The sequence below is a fragment of the Salvelinus alpinus genome, chromosome 21 (genome assembly GCF_045679555.1).
Source record: "Salvelinus alpinus chromosome 21, SLU_Salpinus.1, whole genome shotgun sequence".
Taxonomy (NCBI): Eukaryota; Metazoa; Chordata; class Actinopteri; order Salmoniformes; family Salmonidae; genus Salvelinus; species Salvelinus alpinus.
Window position 1 is genome coordinate 5,332,802 of NC_092106.1, and position 17,095 is coordinate 5,349,896.

Sequence of the window (17,095 nt, forward strand, 5' to 3'; positions counted from 1 at the left end):
ATTTACAGCAGGCTGTCACGCCCTGACCATAGAGAGCCTTTTTATTCTCTATTTTGGTTAGGTCGGGGTGTGACTAGGGTGGCTAATCTAAGTTGTTTTATGTCTATGTTGGCCTGGTATGGTTCCCAATCAGAGGCAGCTGTTTATCGTTGTCTCTGATTGGGGATCATATTTAAGCAGCCATTTCCCCACTGTGTTTTGTGGGATCTTGTTTTGAGTAAGTGCATGTAGCACCTCTGTAGTCACGGTTCATTGTTTCTTTATTTGTTTTGTTCAAAGTTTCACTTAATAAAATATGTGGAACTCAGAGCACGCTGCGCCTTGGTCCGTCTCTCCACACACAACCGTGACACAGGCAGAGTGTGCAGAATCAGTCACGTTTAAAGACCCTTTTCACGATGATGTGAAAGTTTGTAGTTTTGATCATACTTAGTAATAATTTCTGTACCAACATTAAAGATGGAATCCGCAGTAGGGGGAAACAGCACCGATGGCCGCCCCACCACCGTCTTCTATCAATGAAAAAAATGTTTTTGTTGTTTGCAGAAACTTCTTTGTCGTTGTAATATCACAAACGGACACTGCTGTTTCACCATTAACACACACACACGCACACACAGACATGCATTGCACAATCACACACACATCTGCCTGGCCTGATATGGTCGGAGCTGAAAAAAAGCAACAAAAAGCTCATAATGGTCAAAGAAAAAAGAAGCAATGACAGGAATTCTGGAAGCCCACCCATGTCCATATTAATGTTCTGCATTCCAGTGTGTCACCGTTTAGGAGGGAAGAAAGACTCAATTTACAGACAGCATAGTGAGCCAGTGTTCGGCTCTCTCACAGAGGAATGAGTGGTTTTTCCCTCCAAGCGTGTCTAGGACGACACACAGGCCAGAAGGGCCATTGTGCACTTTACACACAATATGAAAGCAGACTCCTTCCTATAGCCTCTAGGTTGGCAATGACCACTTGCTGTGCCTATAGACTTTTCTGGCCAGATCCAGCGTTAATCAGCCACTTTCAGTAGCATGCTGTGAGTTAAGAGTTAAGAAAGGTGGCAACTCAATCACGTGTGGTTTGTTGATGTGGACATCGTGTGTGTGTGTGTGGTCAAACGTCACTGAGCACGTTTGACCTCAACAACACAGTGACAGCCAGGTTATTATCTCTCCGCCCTGTCCTGCACCAGCAGTAAACCCACATCACACACACACCAGAGGCTAATGGAGGAAGAAGGATGTTGTCTTATTACAGTGATTCAATTAGGTATCCCCACAAAAACATTTCCTGTGCATTAGCAACGTAACAACAGGCCAATGCTGACTCACTCTGAACAGGCTTGTGTGTGTCCAGTGCTTGACTTGGACTGAAATAGGTGCTGGTACTCATTTTATATTAAGGCGCGGGGGGGGGGGGGGGGGCTACACATTGGCCTCCGTATTTACAAGATCTACAGTACCATTCAAAAGTTTGGACGCTCCTACTCATTCCAGGGTTTTTCTTTATTTCTACTATTTTCTACATTGTAGAATAATAGTGAAGACATCAAAACTATGAAATAACACATATGGAATCATGTAGTAACCTGAAAAACGTGTTAATCAAATCAAAATATATTTGATATTTGAGATTCTTCAAAGTAGCCACCCTTTGCCTTGACAGCTTTGCACACTCTTGGAATTCTCTCAACCAGCTTCATGAGGTAGTCAGCTGGAATGCATTTCAATTAACAGCTGTGCCTTGATAAAAGTTAATTTGTGGAATTTCTTTCCTTCTTAATGAGTTTGAGCCAATCAGTTGTGTTGTGACAAGGTCGAGGTGGTATACAGAATATAGCCCTATTTGGTAAAAGACCAAGTCCATATTATGTCAAGAACAGCTCAAAAAAAGCAAAGAGAAATGACAGTCCATCATTACTTTAAGACATGAAGGTCAGTCAATGCGGAAAATGTCAAGAACTTTGAAAGTTTCTTCAAGTGCAGTAGCAAAAACCACCAAGCACTATGATGAAACTGGCTCTCATGAAGAACGCCACAGGAAAGGAGGACCCAGAGTTACCTCCGCTACAGGGGATAAGTTCATTAGAGTTACCAGCCTCAGAAATTGCAGCCCAAATAAAATCTTCACAGAGTTCAAGTAACAGACACATCTCAACATCAACTGTTCAGAGGAGACTGTGTGAATCAGGCCTTCATTTTATTTATTTTTTATTTCACCTTTATTTAACCAGGTAGGCAAATTGAGAACACGTTCTCATTTACAATTGCGACCTGGCCAAGATAAAGCAAAGCAGTTCGACACATACAACAACACATAGTTACACATGGAGTAAAACAAACATACAGTCAATAATACAGTGAAAAATAAGTCTATATACAATGTGAGCAAGTGAGGTGAGATAAGGGAGGTGAAGGCAAACAAAATATATATATAAATAAATAAAAATATAAAAAAGGCCATGGTGGCGAAGTAAATACAATATAGCAAGTAAAAAACACTGGAATGGTTGGTTTGCAGTGGAAGAAAGTGCAAAGTAGAGATAGAAATAATGGGGTGCAAAGGAGCAAAATAAATAAATAAATACAGTAGGTAAAGAGGTAGTTGTTTGGGCTAAATTATAGATGGGCTATGTACAGGTGCAGTAATCTATGAGCTGCTCTGACAGCTGGTGCTTAAAGCTAGTGAGGGAGATAAGTGTTTCCAGTTTCAGAGATTTTTGTAGTTCGTTCCAGTCATTGGCAGCTGAGAACTGGAAGGAGAGGCGGCCAAAGGAAGAATTGGTTTTGGGGGTGACCAGAGAGATATACCTGCTGGAGCGCGTGCTACAGGTAGGTGCTGCTATGGTGACCAGCGAGCTGAGATAAGGGGGGACTTTACCTAGCAGGGTTTTGTAGATGACCTGGAGCCAGTGGGTTTGGTGACGAGTATGAAGCGAGGGCCAGCCAACGAGAGTGTACAGGTCGCAGTGGTGGGTAGTATATGGGGCTTTGGTGACAAAACGGATGGCACTGTGATAGACTGCATCCAATTTATTGAGTAGGGTTTTGGAGGCTATTTTGTAAATGACATCACCGAAGTCGAGGATTGGTAGGATGGTCAGTTTTACAAGGGTATGTTTGGCACCATGAGTGAAGGATGCTTTGTTGCGGAATAGGAAGCCAATTCTAGATTTAACTTTGGATTGGAGATGTTTGATGTGAGTCTGGAAGGAGAGTTTACAGTCTAACCAGACACCTAGGTATTTGTAGTTGTCCACATATTCTAAGTCAGAGCCGTCCAGAGTAGTGATGTTGGACAGGCGGGCAGGTGCAGGCAGCGATCGGTTGAAGAGCATGCATTTAGTTTTACTTGTATTTAAGAGCAATTGGAGGCCACGGAAGGAGAGTTGTATGGCATTGAAGCTCGCCTGGAGGGTTGTTAACACAGTGTCAAAAGAAGGGCCAGAAGTATACAGAATGGTGTCGTCTGCGTAGAGGTGGATCAGAGACTCACCAGCAGCAAGAGCGACATCATTGATGTATACAGAGAAGAGAGTCGGTCCAAGAATTGAACCCTGTGGCACCCCCATAGAGACTGCCAGAGGTCCGGACAACAGACCCTCCGATTTGACACACTGAACTCGATCAGAGAAGTAGTTGGTGAACCAGGCGAGGCAATCATTAGAGAAACCAAGGCTGTCGAGTCTGCTGATGAGGATGTGGTGATTGACAGAGTCAAAAGCCTTGGCCAGGTCAATGAATACGGCTGCACAGTATTGTTTCCTATCGATGGCGGTTAAGATATCGTTTATGACCTTGAGCGTGGCTGAGGTGCACCCATGACCAGCTCTGAAACCATATTGCATAGCGGAGAAGGTATGGTGGGATTCGAAATGGTCGGTAATCTGTTTGTTGACTTGGCTTTCGAAGACCTTAGAAAGGCAGGGTAGGATAGATATAGGTCTGTAGCTGTTTGGGTCAAGAGTGTCCCCCCCTTTGAAGAGGGGGATAACCACAGCTGCTTTCCAATCTTTGGGAATCTCAGACGACACGAAAGAGAGGTTGAAAAGGCTAGTAATAGGGGTGGCAACAATTTCAGCAGATAGTTTTAGAAAGAAAGGGTCCAGATTATCTAGCCCGGCTGATTTGTAAGGGTCCAGATTTTGCAGCTCTTTCAGAACATCAGCTGACTGTATTTGGGAGAAAGAGAAATGAGGAAGGAGTGGGCGAGTAGCAGAGGGGAGGGCAGTGCTGTTGACCGGGGTAGGGGTAGCCAGGTGGAAAGCATGGCCAGCCGTAGAAAAATGCTTATTGAAATTCTCAATTATAGTGGATTTGTCGGTGGTGACAGTGTTTCCTATCTTCAGTGCAGTTGGAAGCTGGGAGGAGGTGTTCTTATTCTCCATGGACTTTACAGTGTCCCAGAACTTTTGAGTTTGTGTTGCAGGAAGCAAATTTCTGCTTGAAAAAGCTAGCCTTGGCTTTTCTAACTGCCTGTGTATATTGGTTTCTAGCTTCCCTGAAAAGTTGCATATCACGGGGGCTGTTCGATGCTAATGCAGAACGCCATAGGATGTTTTTCTGTTGGTTAAGGGCAGTCAGGTCAGGAGAGAACCAAGGGCTATATCTGTTCCTGGTTCTAAATTTCTTGAATGGGGCATGCTTATTCAAGATGGTGAGGAAGGCATTTAAAAAAAATATCCAGGCATCCTCTACTGACGGGATGAGATCAATATCCTTCCAGGATACCTCGGCCAGGTCGATTAGAAAGGCCTGCTCGCTGAAGTGTTTCAGGGAGCGTTTGACAGTGATGAGTGGAGGTCGTTTGACCGCTGACCCATTACGGATGCAGGCAATGAGGCAGTGATCGCTGAGATCTTGGTTGAAAACAGCAGAGGTGTATTTGGAGGGCAAGTTGGTTAGGATGATATCTATGAGGGTACCCGTGTTTACGGAATTGGGGTGGTACCTGGTAGGTTCATTGATAATTTGTGTGAGATTGAGGGCATCAAGCTTAGATTGTAGGATGGCTGGGGTGTTAAGCATGTTCCAATTTAGGTCGCCTAGCAGCACGAGCTCTGAAGATAGATGGGGGGCAATCAGTTCACATATGGTGTCCAGAGCACAGCTGGGGGCAGAGGGTGGTCTATAGCAGGCGGCAACGGTGAGAGACTTGTTTTTAGAGAGGTGGATTTTTAAAAGTAGAAGTTCAAATTATTTGGGAACAAACCTGGATAGTAAAACAGAACTCTGCAGGCAATCTTTGCAGTAGATTGCAACACCGCCCCCTTTGACCATTCTATCTTGTCTGAAAATCTTGTAGTTAGGGATGAAAATGTCAGAATTTTTGGTGGTCTTCCTAAGCCAGGATTCAGACACGGCTAAAACATCTGGGTTGGCAGAGTGTGCTAAAGCAGTGAACAAAACAAACTTAGGGAGGAGGCTTCTAATGTTAACATGCATGAAACCAAGGCTATTACGGTTACAGAAGTCATCAAAAGAGAGCGCCTGGGGAATAGGAGTGGAGCTAGGTACTGCAGGGCCTGGATTCACCTCTACATCACCAGAGGAACAGAGGAGGAGTAGGATAAGGGTACGGCTAAAAGCTATGAGAATTGGTCGTCTAGAACGTCTAGAACAGAGAGTAAAAGGAAGTTTCTGGGGGCGATAAAATAGCTTCAAGGAATAATGTACAGATAAAGGTATGGTAGGATGTGAATACAGTGGAGGTAAACCTAGGTATTGAGTGATGATGAGAGAGATATTGTCTCTAGAAACATCATTGAAACCAGGTGATGTCATCGCATATGTGGGTGGTGGAACTGAAAGGTTGGATATGGTATAGTGAGCAGGGCTAGAGGCTCTACAGTGAAATAAGCCAATAAACACTAACCAGAACAGCAATGGACAAGGCATATTTACATTAAGGAGAGGCATGCTTAATCGAGTGATCATAAGGGTCCAGTGAGTAGAGGTTGGTTGGGGTCACGGCGATCCAGACAGCTGGCCGGGTAGCTGGCTATCGGTAGCAAGATAGCATAGGATGGAGGTCTATTTTTAGTCACCTCGTGCGTTTCCGTCGGTAGATTAGTGGGGTTCCGTGTGGTAGAGGGGATCAATCCAATTGGCAAAATAGATATAGTGACCCAAGAAGAATTGTCCGATATACTTATTCAGATAGCAGCCGATAAGACAGCTAAAGATTAGCGGGCCCCAGATGAGCGTTCAGGTAACGTCGCGAAGGAGGTGCCAGTTGGATAACTCCCTCGGGCAGATAACGTCTGTGGTCAGTCGTGAAGGCCCGGTGGGGCTCCGCATTTGTAGTGAAAAAAAACGGGTCCGGATAGGTGATTGTAGCCCAGGAATGGCTGATGGAACTCTTCAGCTGGCTAGCTCCGGAATAATTTAAGTTTGCTCCGGGATCGACGTAAGCCAATAGTCACATGGTTTGCAGCTAGCTAGCTGCGAAATCAAGGTGTAAATGTCCAGAGCTTGCGGTTGAAATCCGGGGATATTGAGAAAAATAGGTCCGGTATGTTCTGGTCTGAGTCGCGTTGTACAAAAGTGCCGATAGATTATCGAGCTAAAGGAATAGCTGATGACCACAAAACGTGGGTAGCTGAAATACTAACGTTAGCCAGTAAACCGGCTAACTTCTGGGTAGTTTCAGGTTAGCTTCTGGTTAGCTTCTGGCTAGCTTCTGGTTAGCTTCTGGCTAGCTTCTGGTTATCTTCTGGTTAGCTTCTGGCTAGCTTCTGGCTAGCTTCTGGTTAGCTTCTGGCTAGCTTCAATTGTGAATTTTCAGATTTGAGGTAAATAATACTTTTTTTTCTGTAATTGGTGAGGCGGGTTGCAGGAAAGCTTTTTGGAGTTGAGTTCTTGGATAATAAAATATATAAAAGATATGCGAAGAAAGGTGTAAATATATACAGTGGGGAGAACAAGTATTTGATACACTGCCGATTTTGCAGGTTTTCCTACTTACAAAGCATGTAGAGGTCTGTAATTTTTATCATAGGTACACTTCAACTGTGAGAGACGGAATCTAAAACAAAAATCCAGAAAATCACATTGTATGATTTTTAAGTAATTAATTTGCATTTTATTGCAAGACATAAGTATTTGATCACCTTCCAACCAGTAAGAATTCCGGCTCTCACAGACCTGTTAGTTTTTCTTTAAGAAGCCCTCCTGTTCTCCACTCATTACCTGTATTAACTGCACCTGTTTGAACTCGTTACCTGTATAAAAGACACCTGTCCACACACTCAATCAAACAGACTCCAACCTCTCCACAATGGCCAAGACCAGAGAGCTGTGTAAGGACATCAGGGATAAAATTGTAGACCTGCACAAGGCTGGGATGGGCTACAGGACAATAGGCAAGCAGCTTGGTGAGAAGGCAACAACTGTTGGCGCAATTATTAGAAAATGAAAGAAGTTCAAGATGACGGTCAATCATCCTCGGTCTGGGGCTCCATGCAAGATCTCACCTCGTGGGGCATCAATGATCATGAGGAAGGTGAGGGATCAGCCCAGAACTACACGGCAGGACCTGGTCAATGACCTGAAGAGAGCTGGGACCACAGTCTCAAAGAAAACCATTAGTAACACACTATGCCGTCATGGATTAAAATACTGCAGCGCACGCAAGGTCCCCCTGCTCAAGCCAGGGCATGTCCAGGCCCGTCTGAAGTTTGCCAATGACCATCTGGATGATCCAGAGGAAGAATGGGAGAAGGTCATGTGGTCTGATGAGACAAAAATTGAGCTTTTTGGTCTAAACTCCACTCGACGTGTTTGGAGGAAGAAGAAGGATGAGTACAACCCCAAGAACACCATCCCAACCGTGAAGCGTGGAGGTGGAAACATCATTCTTTGGGGATGCTTTTCTGCAAAGGGGACAGGACGACTGCACCGTATTGAGGGGAGGATGGATGGGGCCATGTATCGCGAGATCTTGGCCAACGACCTCCTTCCCTCAGTAAGAGCATTGAAGATGGGTCGTGGCTGGGTCTTCCAGCATGACAACGACCCGAAACACACAGCCAGGGAAACTAAGGAGTGGCTCCGTAAGAAGCATCTCAAGGTCCTGGAGTGGCCTAGCCAGTCTCCAGACCTGAACCCAATAGAAAATCTTTGGAGGGAGCTGAAAGTCCGTATTGCCCAGCGACAGCCCCGAAACCTGAAGGATCTGGAGAAGGTCTGTATGGAGGAGTGGGACAAAATCCCTGCTGCAGTGTGTGCAAACCTGGTCAAGAACTCCAGGAAACGTATGATCTCTGTAATTGCAAACAAAGGTTTCTGTACCAAATATTAAGTTCTGCTTTTCTGATGTATCAAATACTTATGTCATGCAATAAAATGCAAATTAATTACTTAAAAATCATACAATGTGATTTTCTGGATTTTTGTTTTAGATTCCGTGTCTCACAGTTGAAGTGTACCTATGATAAATATTACAGACCTCTACATGCTTTGTAAGTAGGAAAACCTGCAAAATCGGCAGTGTATCAAATACTTGTTCTCCCCACTGTATATATACAGGACACGACAATACGAGGACAAAATGACGTCTGAACTGCTATGCCATCTTGGAAGTGTATATCATATATTCATGGTCGAATTACTGCAAAGAAACCACTCCTAAAGGACACAAACAAGCAGAAGAGACGTGCTTGGGCCAAGAAACACGAGCAATGGACCTCAGACCGGTGGAAATCTGTCCTTTGGTCTGATGAGTCCAAATTTGAGATTTTTGATCTCCGCATGTGTGGTTCCCACCCTGAAGCATGGAGGAGGAGATGTGATGGTGTGGGGGTGCTTTGCTGGTGACACTGTCTGTGATTTATTTATCATTCAGGCACACTTAACCAGCATGGCTACCATAGCATTCTGCAGCGATACGCCATCCCATTTGGTTTGCGCTTATTGGGACTATCATTTGTTTTTCAACAGGACAATGACCCAACACACCTCCAGTGTAAGGGTTATTTGACTAAGAAGGAGAATGATGGAGTGCTGTATCAGATGACCTGGCCTCCACAATCACCCGACCTCAACACAATTGAGATGGTTTGGGATGATTTGGACCACAGAGTGAAGGAAAAGCAGCCAACAAGTGCTCAGCATATGTGGGAACTCATTCAAGACTGTTGGAAAAGCATTCCAGGTGAAGCTGGTTGAAAGAATGCCAAGAGTGTGCAAAGCTGTCATCATGGCTAAGGGTGGCTACTTTGAAGAATCTCAATATAAAATATATATATTATATAACATTTTTTTGGTTACTATATATGTTTTATTTCATAGTTTTGATGTCTTCACTATTATTCTACAATGTAGAAAATAGTAAAAATAAAGAAAAACCCTTGAATGAGTAGGTGTTGCCAAACTTTTGCCTGGTACTGTATAACGAGTTATTGATGGTCAGGAGGCCAGAATGTGAGAGGAGCTGTGCCCCTTGTCCACACTGTGCACATGTGAGGTGAGTACCTTCACGTGCAGAAGAGATACGTTCAAACATTATGTAGCCCTCATTAAGGCTTTATGAATGCAGCCTACTTACTCTAAGGTGTTACCAAGACCTTTCTCCCATGGTATTAGACATTATCTTACCTAACATTGAAGATAATTACCACATGGTATAGCATTATCTTGCAAATAAACAAAATGCTTGATACCAGCAGTTGAAAACATCCTTTCATCATTATGACATGAAATGCTTTGCAGGTTTTTTAAATGCGATTACCTAGTAGACTAGACTGGACACATTAAGAATGTCTTAAAAAAGGTTTCAGTGAAAATACGTGGCTTCAAACACAGCATTGTTCCCTGCAGTCAGTCTTTAGCTGGAGGCAGTTGTCTGCATACCTAAGAATCAACCACCTTGAACATCATAATTGAGTCTAATTAGACAAACGAGTCTTCAGACACGTCTGGAGCGGGCTGACAACTCTGGTCATTTCTAGGTGTTGACATGCTCTCTGACAGAAGACGAGAGATTAAAAGAGTTGTCATTACAGTGCACTAGCAATGGAGTCACTGTTGATAGTTCAAGTGAGGAACCGGGAAGTGTTCCAGCTGTCCATGCTCAATCATGTGAGATCAGTGGGCTTGCCAACAAAGCGTGGCATAATTACACCAGATAACAGAAACAAGCATTTTCAGGTTAACTCTTCATTATTGTTACTGCTTTCAAAGACATGTAAAGGCGGAGCCCTCTTTTTCAGGCCATATTATATCAAATATTTTGCATATCTGCACACCGGACTTTGATGTATTTGTAGACGTACCTCCTGCCTGCAAACACCTAGTGCTGAGCGATTATCTGAAATGTAGGTTATTTCTCGGTTTTTAAACAACTAATTGATGACATATGTTCAATTATTTGAATTCCATTTGGCTCGGGTTTTTTCTGTAACCGCAATGCGCACATCGTACAGTTTCTCTAGAGATAAATCACATCCAACCTATAGTCCGGAGTTGTAGTTTCCAACATGCCAATATTCTACATAGTTTAGCGCATAAAACGTGGCAATTAACTACAATGACCATAATTCATTGCGCATCATTTGTCGGTCTGTGTATATATATTTTTGGGGTGTAATTTTGTCAGACAGCATAGGCATCAGCTCTATAGAGATGAGATGATGACTTGGAATGAAACAAAAGTCATCAAACCTAAGAATCCCCAGTTTACAATTGGCGCATTCATCCCCCTCCTCTCCCCTGTAACTATTCCCCAGGTCGTTGCTGTAAATGAGAACGTGTTCTCAGTCAACTTACCTGGTAAAATAACGGATAATTAAAATAAAACATAAAACAAAGATACACAACTGAAATGTTTAATAAATTAAAGTGAATAAATGAGGGTTAATAAGTAATAAGCAGTAATGGGTAGTCACTACCATCATGGGACTTGTATTAATTGTTGTATTATTTGTTGTGCGTTTAATGTTTACACCATGACAATGTTCCCCTCTTTCTCTCTCTCTGGCCCAGCTGAACCCAATCAGCCCACCAGCTGCTCTACACGTACACACTCAAACACACACGAAAGCACACACACACGAAAGCACCCACATACGCATATGCAAGCACCCACACATCCCCACAAACAATACACACGCACGCTCGTGCGCACGGTCATGTCCGAATACCCATTCTAGCGTACTACATACAAACGGCATACTCATTTCGGCGTTCACTCGTCTTTTCCAAGTCACGTGTTTGACAACAGCTGATAATTGACGCGCTGTACTTAAATGAACTATGGCGGGAGTCAACGCAATCACGCACAAGATCATGCATTCGGAGTAATATTTTCGAGATTTCACATACTATAAAGCTTTCTTTCTTTTCTTCCCCTAACCTGCAAGTGCAAAAACACAGAAGCCACAGACGGGTAGATGAGACACGGCACAGGCTTTTCAAAGCCTGGAATGTGTTTGTCTCAAAGGGATGGATGGAGGGACAAGCCCTACCTGCCTCCCTCCCTCTGTCTGTCTGTCTAGCTAGCTAGCCTGGCTTTAGGGGAGCAGGTGTGGGGCACTCACACCACCTCTTATCTCTTCATATACTGTATCTCCCCATCTAATCCGCTTCAAGGTCTCACCTTTCAACTAGCATAACCACTGGACCTTGACAGGATATCTGGGTTTCAACCACACTAGCCAAAGACCTGCATTGTTAAATACATACCATCAGAGTCTCAGCAGTCATCTTTGGGATTCAATTAATGTTGCCACTGAGGTTAATGATGATTTTAAATCAATTATTATGGAGGATGTCCTTGTGATTTCCTAACTGAGAGACCTGTCATCTGACAAGACTGCTCATCCCTATCATCTGGCTTGGGGGGGCTATGGAGTGGTACAAATCCCTGTGAGGAGGAGGGTGTGGCGGTGGATTCAGATCTGCGCTGATGTGGCCGATGTGAAATGGCTAGCTAGTTAGCGGTGGTGCGCGCTAATAGTGTTTCAATCGGTGACGTCACTCGCCCTGAGACCTAGAAGTAGTTGTTCCCCTTGCTCTGCAAGGGCCGTGGCTTTTGTGGCGCGATGGGTAACGATGCTTCGTGAGTGACTGTGGTTGATGTGTGCAGAGGGTCCCTGTTTCACGCCCGGGTCGGGGCGAGAGGGACAGAAGCTATACTGTTACACTGAGACTCCCCCAACAACCCCTAAATAAAGCTTCACCTTACCAATCGAACGTGAAACATTCAACTTAAGCAAGTTTATGCTCTGGGGGCCCGTGAACTTGACCTGAAGACATGATTCCACCAGTAAACAGACTACACACGTTAAAGGCAACCTGCCAGATTTACAGCATTTGAGATCGACACACATCTACACACACACATCACATTATAGTACATATATACACGGTAAGGAATCTTTCTGCACATCCATTGGAGAGTCATTCTTCCCATGACTTTACGTCTGTTTATGTTTCAATAAGTGATTGAGTATTACTCTCTCGAGGCAGTTGTGAAGAGAATCATTTGTATTTGAAAACTCTTCATATAAACTGCATATAGTACCACAGAAAAATGTCATATATAATGCCTACAATGTATTTCATCTACTCTGATTGATCTTCCAGTCAGGTGAGTGTGTCTCTGTGTAGCTGTAAAGTCTGGCACGCTAGATGAATCTATTCTAAACAAGACTAGGGCTACATCTAAATATTCTTTATAATATTTAGATATAAGCTGTGGATTCTCCCCACTAAAAATAAATCCATTCTTTATTTATAGTGGACTTTACCCTGCTCTTCGGTAAACTGAAATTTCACAAAGCTAAGGAACCAGGAGGACAGAAAGCAGCTATTCCATGCTTTCTCATCATTTTCCCCATAGATGTTTGTTATAGAATTTGATCACTGCACAATACACTGCATTTGGAAAGTCTTCAGACCCCTTCACTTTGTCCACATTTTGTTACTTTACAGCCTTAAACAGAAACAGGATGCACCTAAGCTCAATTTCGAGTCTCATAGCAAAGGGTCTGAATACTTAAGTAAATAAGGTATTTAAAAAAAAAATATTTCAATCATTTCTAAAAAACTGATTTTGCTTTGTCATTATGGGGTATTGTGTGTCGATTGAGGAGGATTTTTATTTATTTAATCCATTTTAGAATAAGGCTGTAACATAACAGAATGTGGAAAAGTGAATGGGTCTGAATACTTTCCGAATGCACTGTATATGTTTCCATACATACTCATATACTCCACTCATTGTTCATAATGACAGTTCAATGACATCTCTGTCACCTCTAAGAATAACAATACCATATCATGTGTGTTTGCTTACACGATACGGTAGACACTGTACAATGCGTTGACCCCTAAGCGTCATAAATAGACCCCCTACTTTAGTGCCGTGTCAGTGTTCGTGAGAACCTAGGAACAACATGGCTGAGTTTTTTTGGCCTGTCTGGCTCTAGACTAGGAGAGAGTTGGCACTGGACTTGGCATTGAGAGTTGGCACAGAGTGGTGCTGTAGCCTAGATTCTTACATTTAGGTGTAATCCTTCAACAGGAGAAAATTACTGGATGGCAAGCGGTGGAGTAACCTCCTGAGAGGGCAACAAAGTTCAAGACCGTGTCAACCCAACACAGAACTGCCTTCTTGTACCACTAGTTTCCCTTGTTACCTAGAGGTCTTAAAATCCTTAAGAGAGTAGGTCTCTCAGAGGCATTCCCAAAGATGCAAATATGAGGACCTTGTCAAGAGCTCGTCAATCAAATTAGTTCTGCTGCCCTTTAATCATCAGAACCATCAAATGCCCTTTTATCTGCCAAAAACACTGATCCTCATAGGTTACGCTGCGCAGGCGTACAATTCGCAGTCAGTCAAGCATGTCTGCATACACAGAACATGTTAAAAGTCAAATCATCAAATATGCTATGGGACTAGACCTTCAAAGAGAATGGAAAAGTGATCACAGGTGTGCATACTTCAGAGCGAATGAGAAGAGGCCCACTTATGAAGCATCAGACACTAGGACTCTGGCTGTCCCCTAATTATTGCCTGGCTCATTAACTTTCAATATCCTCTTTTGGGAGTATGTTTTATTAGGCGCAGAGCGAAGTTGCCCCCTAGACACCGGTCTTGAGTCAATTTGGGATTTTTTACCACTAATTGGTAAGATTAGGTAGGATTGGGGGAGGGGTAACTGATCCTTGGGCAGGACCGAGTTTGGAAAACCCTGCTATCGGGAACTTAAAAACACACATATACAAATCAGCATCAGTGCACGAAATGCACGTTCACATGACGTTACTGTAGATTGTGACATATCAAAACTGAACTACCACGTGAACAATTATTGTCATGGCAGTAGTTCCTGTAAATGTCTGTTCTTTGCATTAAATCCCTAACAAGTCAGAACAAAAGTGTTGAATGATGTGTTCAACAATAGAGTAGCCCCTGTCTGAATAGGAACGGCGAACAGGCAAAGCCCTTGGCCTTGGGCGTAATGCACTCAATATAAAGGACCATGAATAAGACATGTTTTCTCACCAAACTTGGTATTTGATACACAGTGTCTACAGAATAAACACCGGCAGAAACCTTTAAGGAATAAAAACATTACAGAGAGACACAGAGATCACAGAACTGTTTTTCTATGCCATCACAGTAACATTGGGTATATTCTGAAATCTCTCGAGACCTAATAACAATGTGTACTGGTCCCAATACCAGCCATCATTTAATGACACTGTGCTAGCTACGGTAGTGGCGTAACCTTGGGATAGCGCTGGTGTTATGGCGGAGCTTCAACTCACCACACCTGCTATGGTTCCAACTTCACTGTGCTGTGGTTAGCTGCTAGCCAGTTCGCATTAGAAAGGCTAACTCCAACTTCACTGTGCTGAGTTAGCCTTTCTAATGCTAACTGGCTAGCAGCTAACTCCAACTTCACTGTGCTGAGTTAGCTACAGTAGCTATCTTGCGCTGCAAGAAGCTGTGACTCAGCTGATACTTTACATGCTGAGAGATAGTACTGACATGGGCAGCTACACTATGCACATTTCCGTGCCAAAATTCAAGACAACATCCAGATGGACCAATAGAAGAGGTGATTTTAGGAACAGGTGTGCTGTTTGGTCACCATGACCCAAATGCTTTCCCCTGGGCTGTCGTCTAATGCCTACTCTGGGGGCCAGTCAACATACCGTTACAGTCCAATGATGTATAAGAGAGAGGAGTAGGAGGATGAGCAGAAAGTAAACATAAGATGGATAAATGGGACCACACACGCAACAGAAAAGAATGTCATCCAATTTTTTTCTCAGTGAATCCGATCCCTTCTTACTCTTTCAGCAGCACACCTGTTCCTAAAATCACCTCAGGGGCGGATTTTTTAAAGACTTAACACTCGTCTTCTATTGGTCCATCTGGATGTTGTCTTGAATTACATGTTCCCATAGGGAGAAAAGGTTGTGAAACAGGGAGGTACTACCTGAACCTGTCCAATGAGGTTACAGGTTTTTGGTTTTCTGTTGCACTGTTTTTCTACGATGTACCCTAATGAACACGACCCAGTCTAGAACATTCTCCGGCTCCCACTGTGAAGAGACTGAAGACTACTACTGCAGGTTCACTGGCTCATCGTTCTTGAAATATTTGTTATTTGTTTGGCATTGTCTCAAAAGATGAACACCAAAGAGAGTTCACTGTGTTCTGCTGGTTTGATAACTTGGCAACATATTGCTCTCTTCCACGCACACTCTCAAACACTCACTGTTTGGATAACCTCTGCATAAAAGTATGTGTTGCACATGACTTCTGACATTATGTGGGATGCGGTCAGCTTCCCATGTCCAGCTCTGACTCCCACCCCCAAAAAATACAAGTGAAATCATAACAAAATGGACACTATCTCACAGCTGCATTTTAACTGCAGACTCAGAGGGTTCCCGCCTTTTGCCGTATCCCATGGTGGTAAAAAATTTCCCCTTCCATCCTCTTTCCCACATTTCAGAGAAAAAGTGGCCTCCAAAAGGATTTGTGTACTCAGGAAAAGGCAAAAATAACACTGAAGCACAAAAGTATGGGAAAGGCCATTAGGGACAATATTTTTTTCGTGCCGCATTGACTGTGACGACAGAGCAAACCCCATGACATGCCTTCAGAAATATGAGATGTATGCTGGAACTCTCTCTCTCTCGCATTGTCTCTCTCTCAGTGGCAATTCTAAAGATAGCCACCTTTGGAAGTATTCGAGAGCGGCTCTCTCCTTTTTTGGTGTACCCTAAAAGTGGCATGAATCAATGCCAGGTAGTACAAAGTACTATACAAGGGGTTGAGTGTGCCAGAGAAGCAGCCATTCACCCTTTGAGACAGAAGTCTTTTAAAGCAGGTTTTCCCAACAGGTGGCCAGTGGGTGGTTTTATTCGCCCCCCAACTTTATTAATATATTTGGTCATAAAAGATTGTAAAAACACAGGGAAATCAGCTCCAAGTGATTTTAATTTTGGAAAACTGTTCCAAAGTATTCCCATGCATTATAGATTGTATACAAATGTAAGCAAGGTATTAAATGATTATGTTTTAGTCAAATATTATATCTTGCTGTCAATTTGCGGTCCACAAATGATTTGTAATTATGTTCCGGCCCCCCGCCCATCCGCTCAAGAAGAAATCGGCCCGCGGCTGAATCTAACTGATGATCCCTGTTAAGGGCATTCGATATCCATGCAGTGAAAAAAAAGCCTTTATGTGGAGATAAAACAAAAACAAATAATTTGGAGCCAATATTACAGAAAGAGCTGTTCCCTATTAAAAAGTATGGGTCAAATCAGTTTTACTTCAACGTCGAGCAATGAATTGGTACAGTATGGTGACATCAAAACTAATGTAGCATCTTTTACAAGGGCTTTATCGTAGTATGCTAGTCCTAAAAATAGTAGCAATGTATTGTTCTTATAAAGAAGGTACTAAGCTAACATATGGAATTGTTTTAAGATGGTCATACCATGGAATATTTAGTTATTTGATTGTGAATTTAAGGACTCCTTGTCACGATCGTGTGGTTGAGAGACGGACCAAAACGCAGCATTTGGAAAATAAGCCATCTTCCTTTATTAACACCACGAAGATG

The 17,095-nt window shown here is 43.2% G+C and overlaps 1 protein-coding gene across 5 annotated transcripts in view; it reads right to left on the reverse strand.

Annotated features, from left to right (window-relative positions):
- Positions 1-17,095, reverse strand: part of LOC139547648 (cell surface glycoprotein MUC18-like) — an 89,361-nt gene that overhangs the window by 55,564 nt on the left and 16,702 nt on the right. The gene's annotated exons all lie outside the window — the stretch shown is intronic.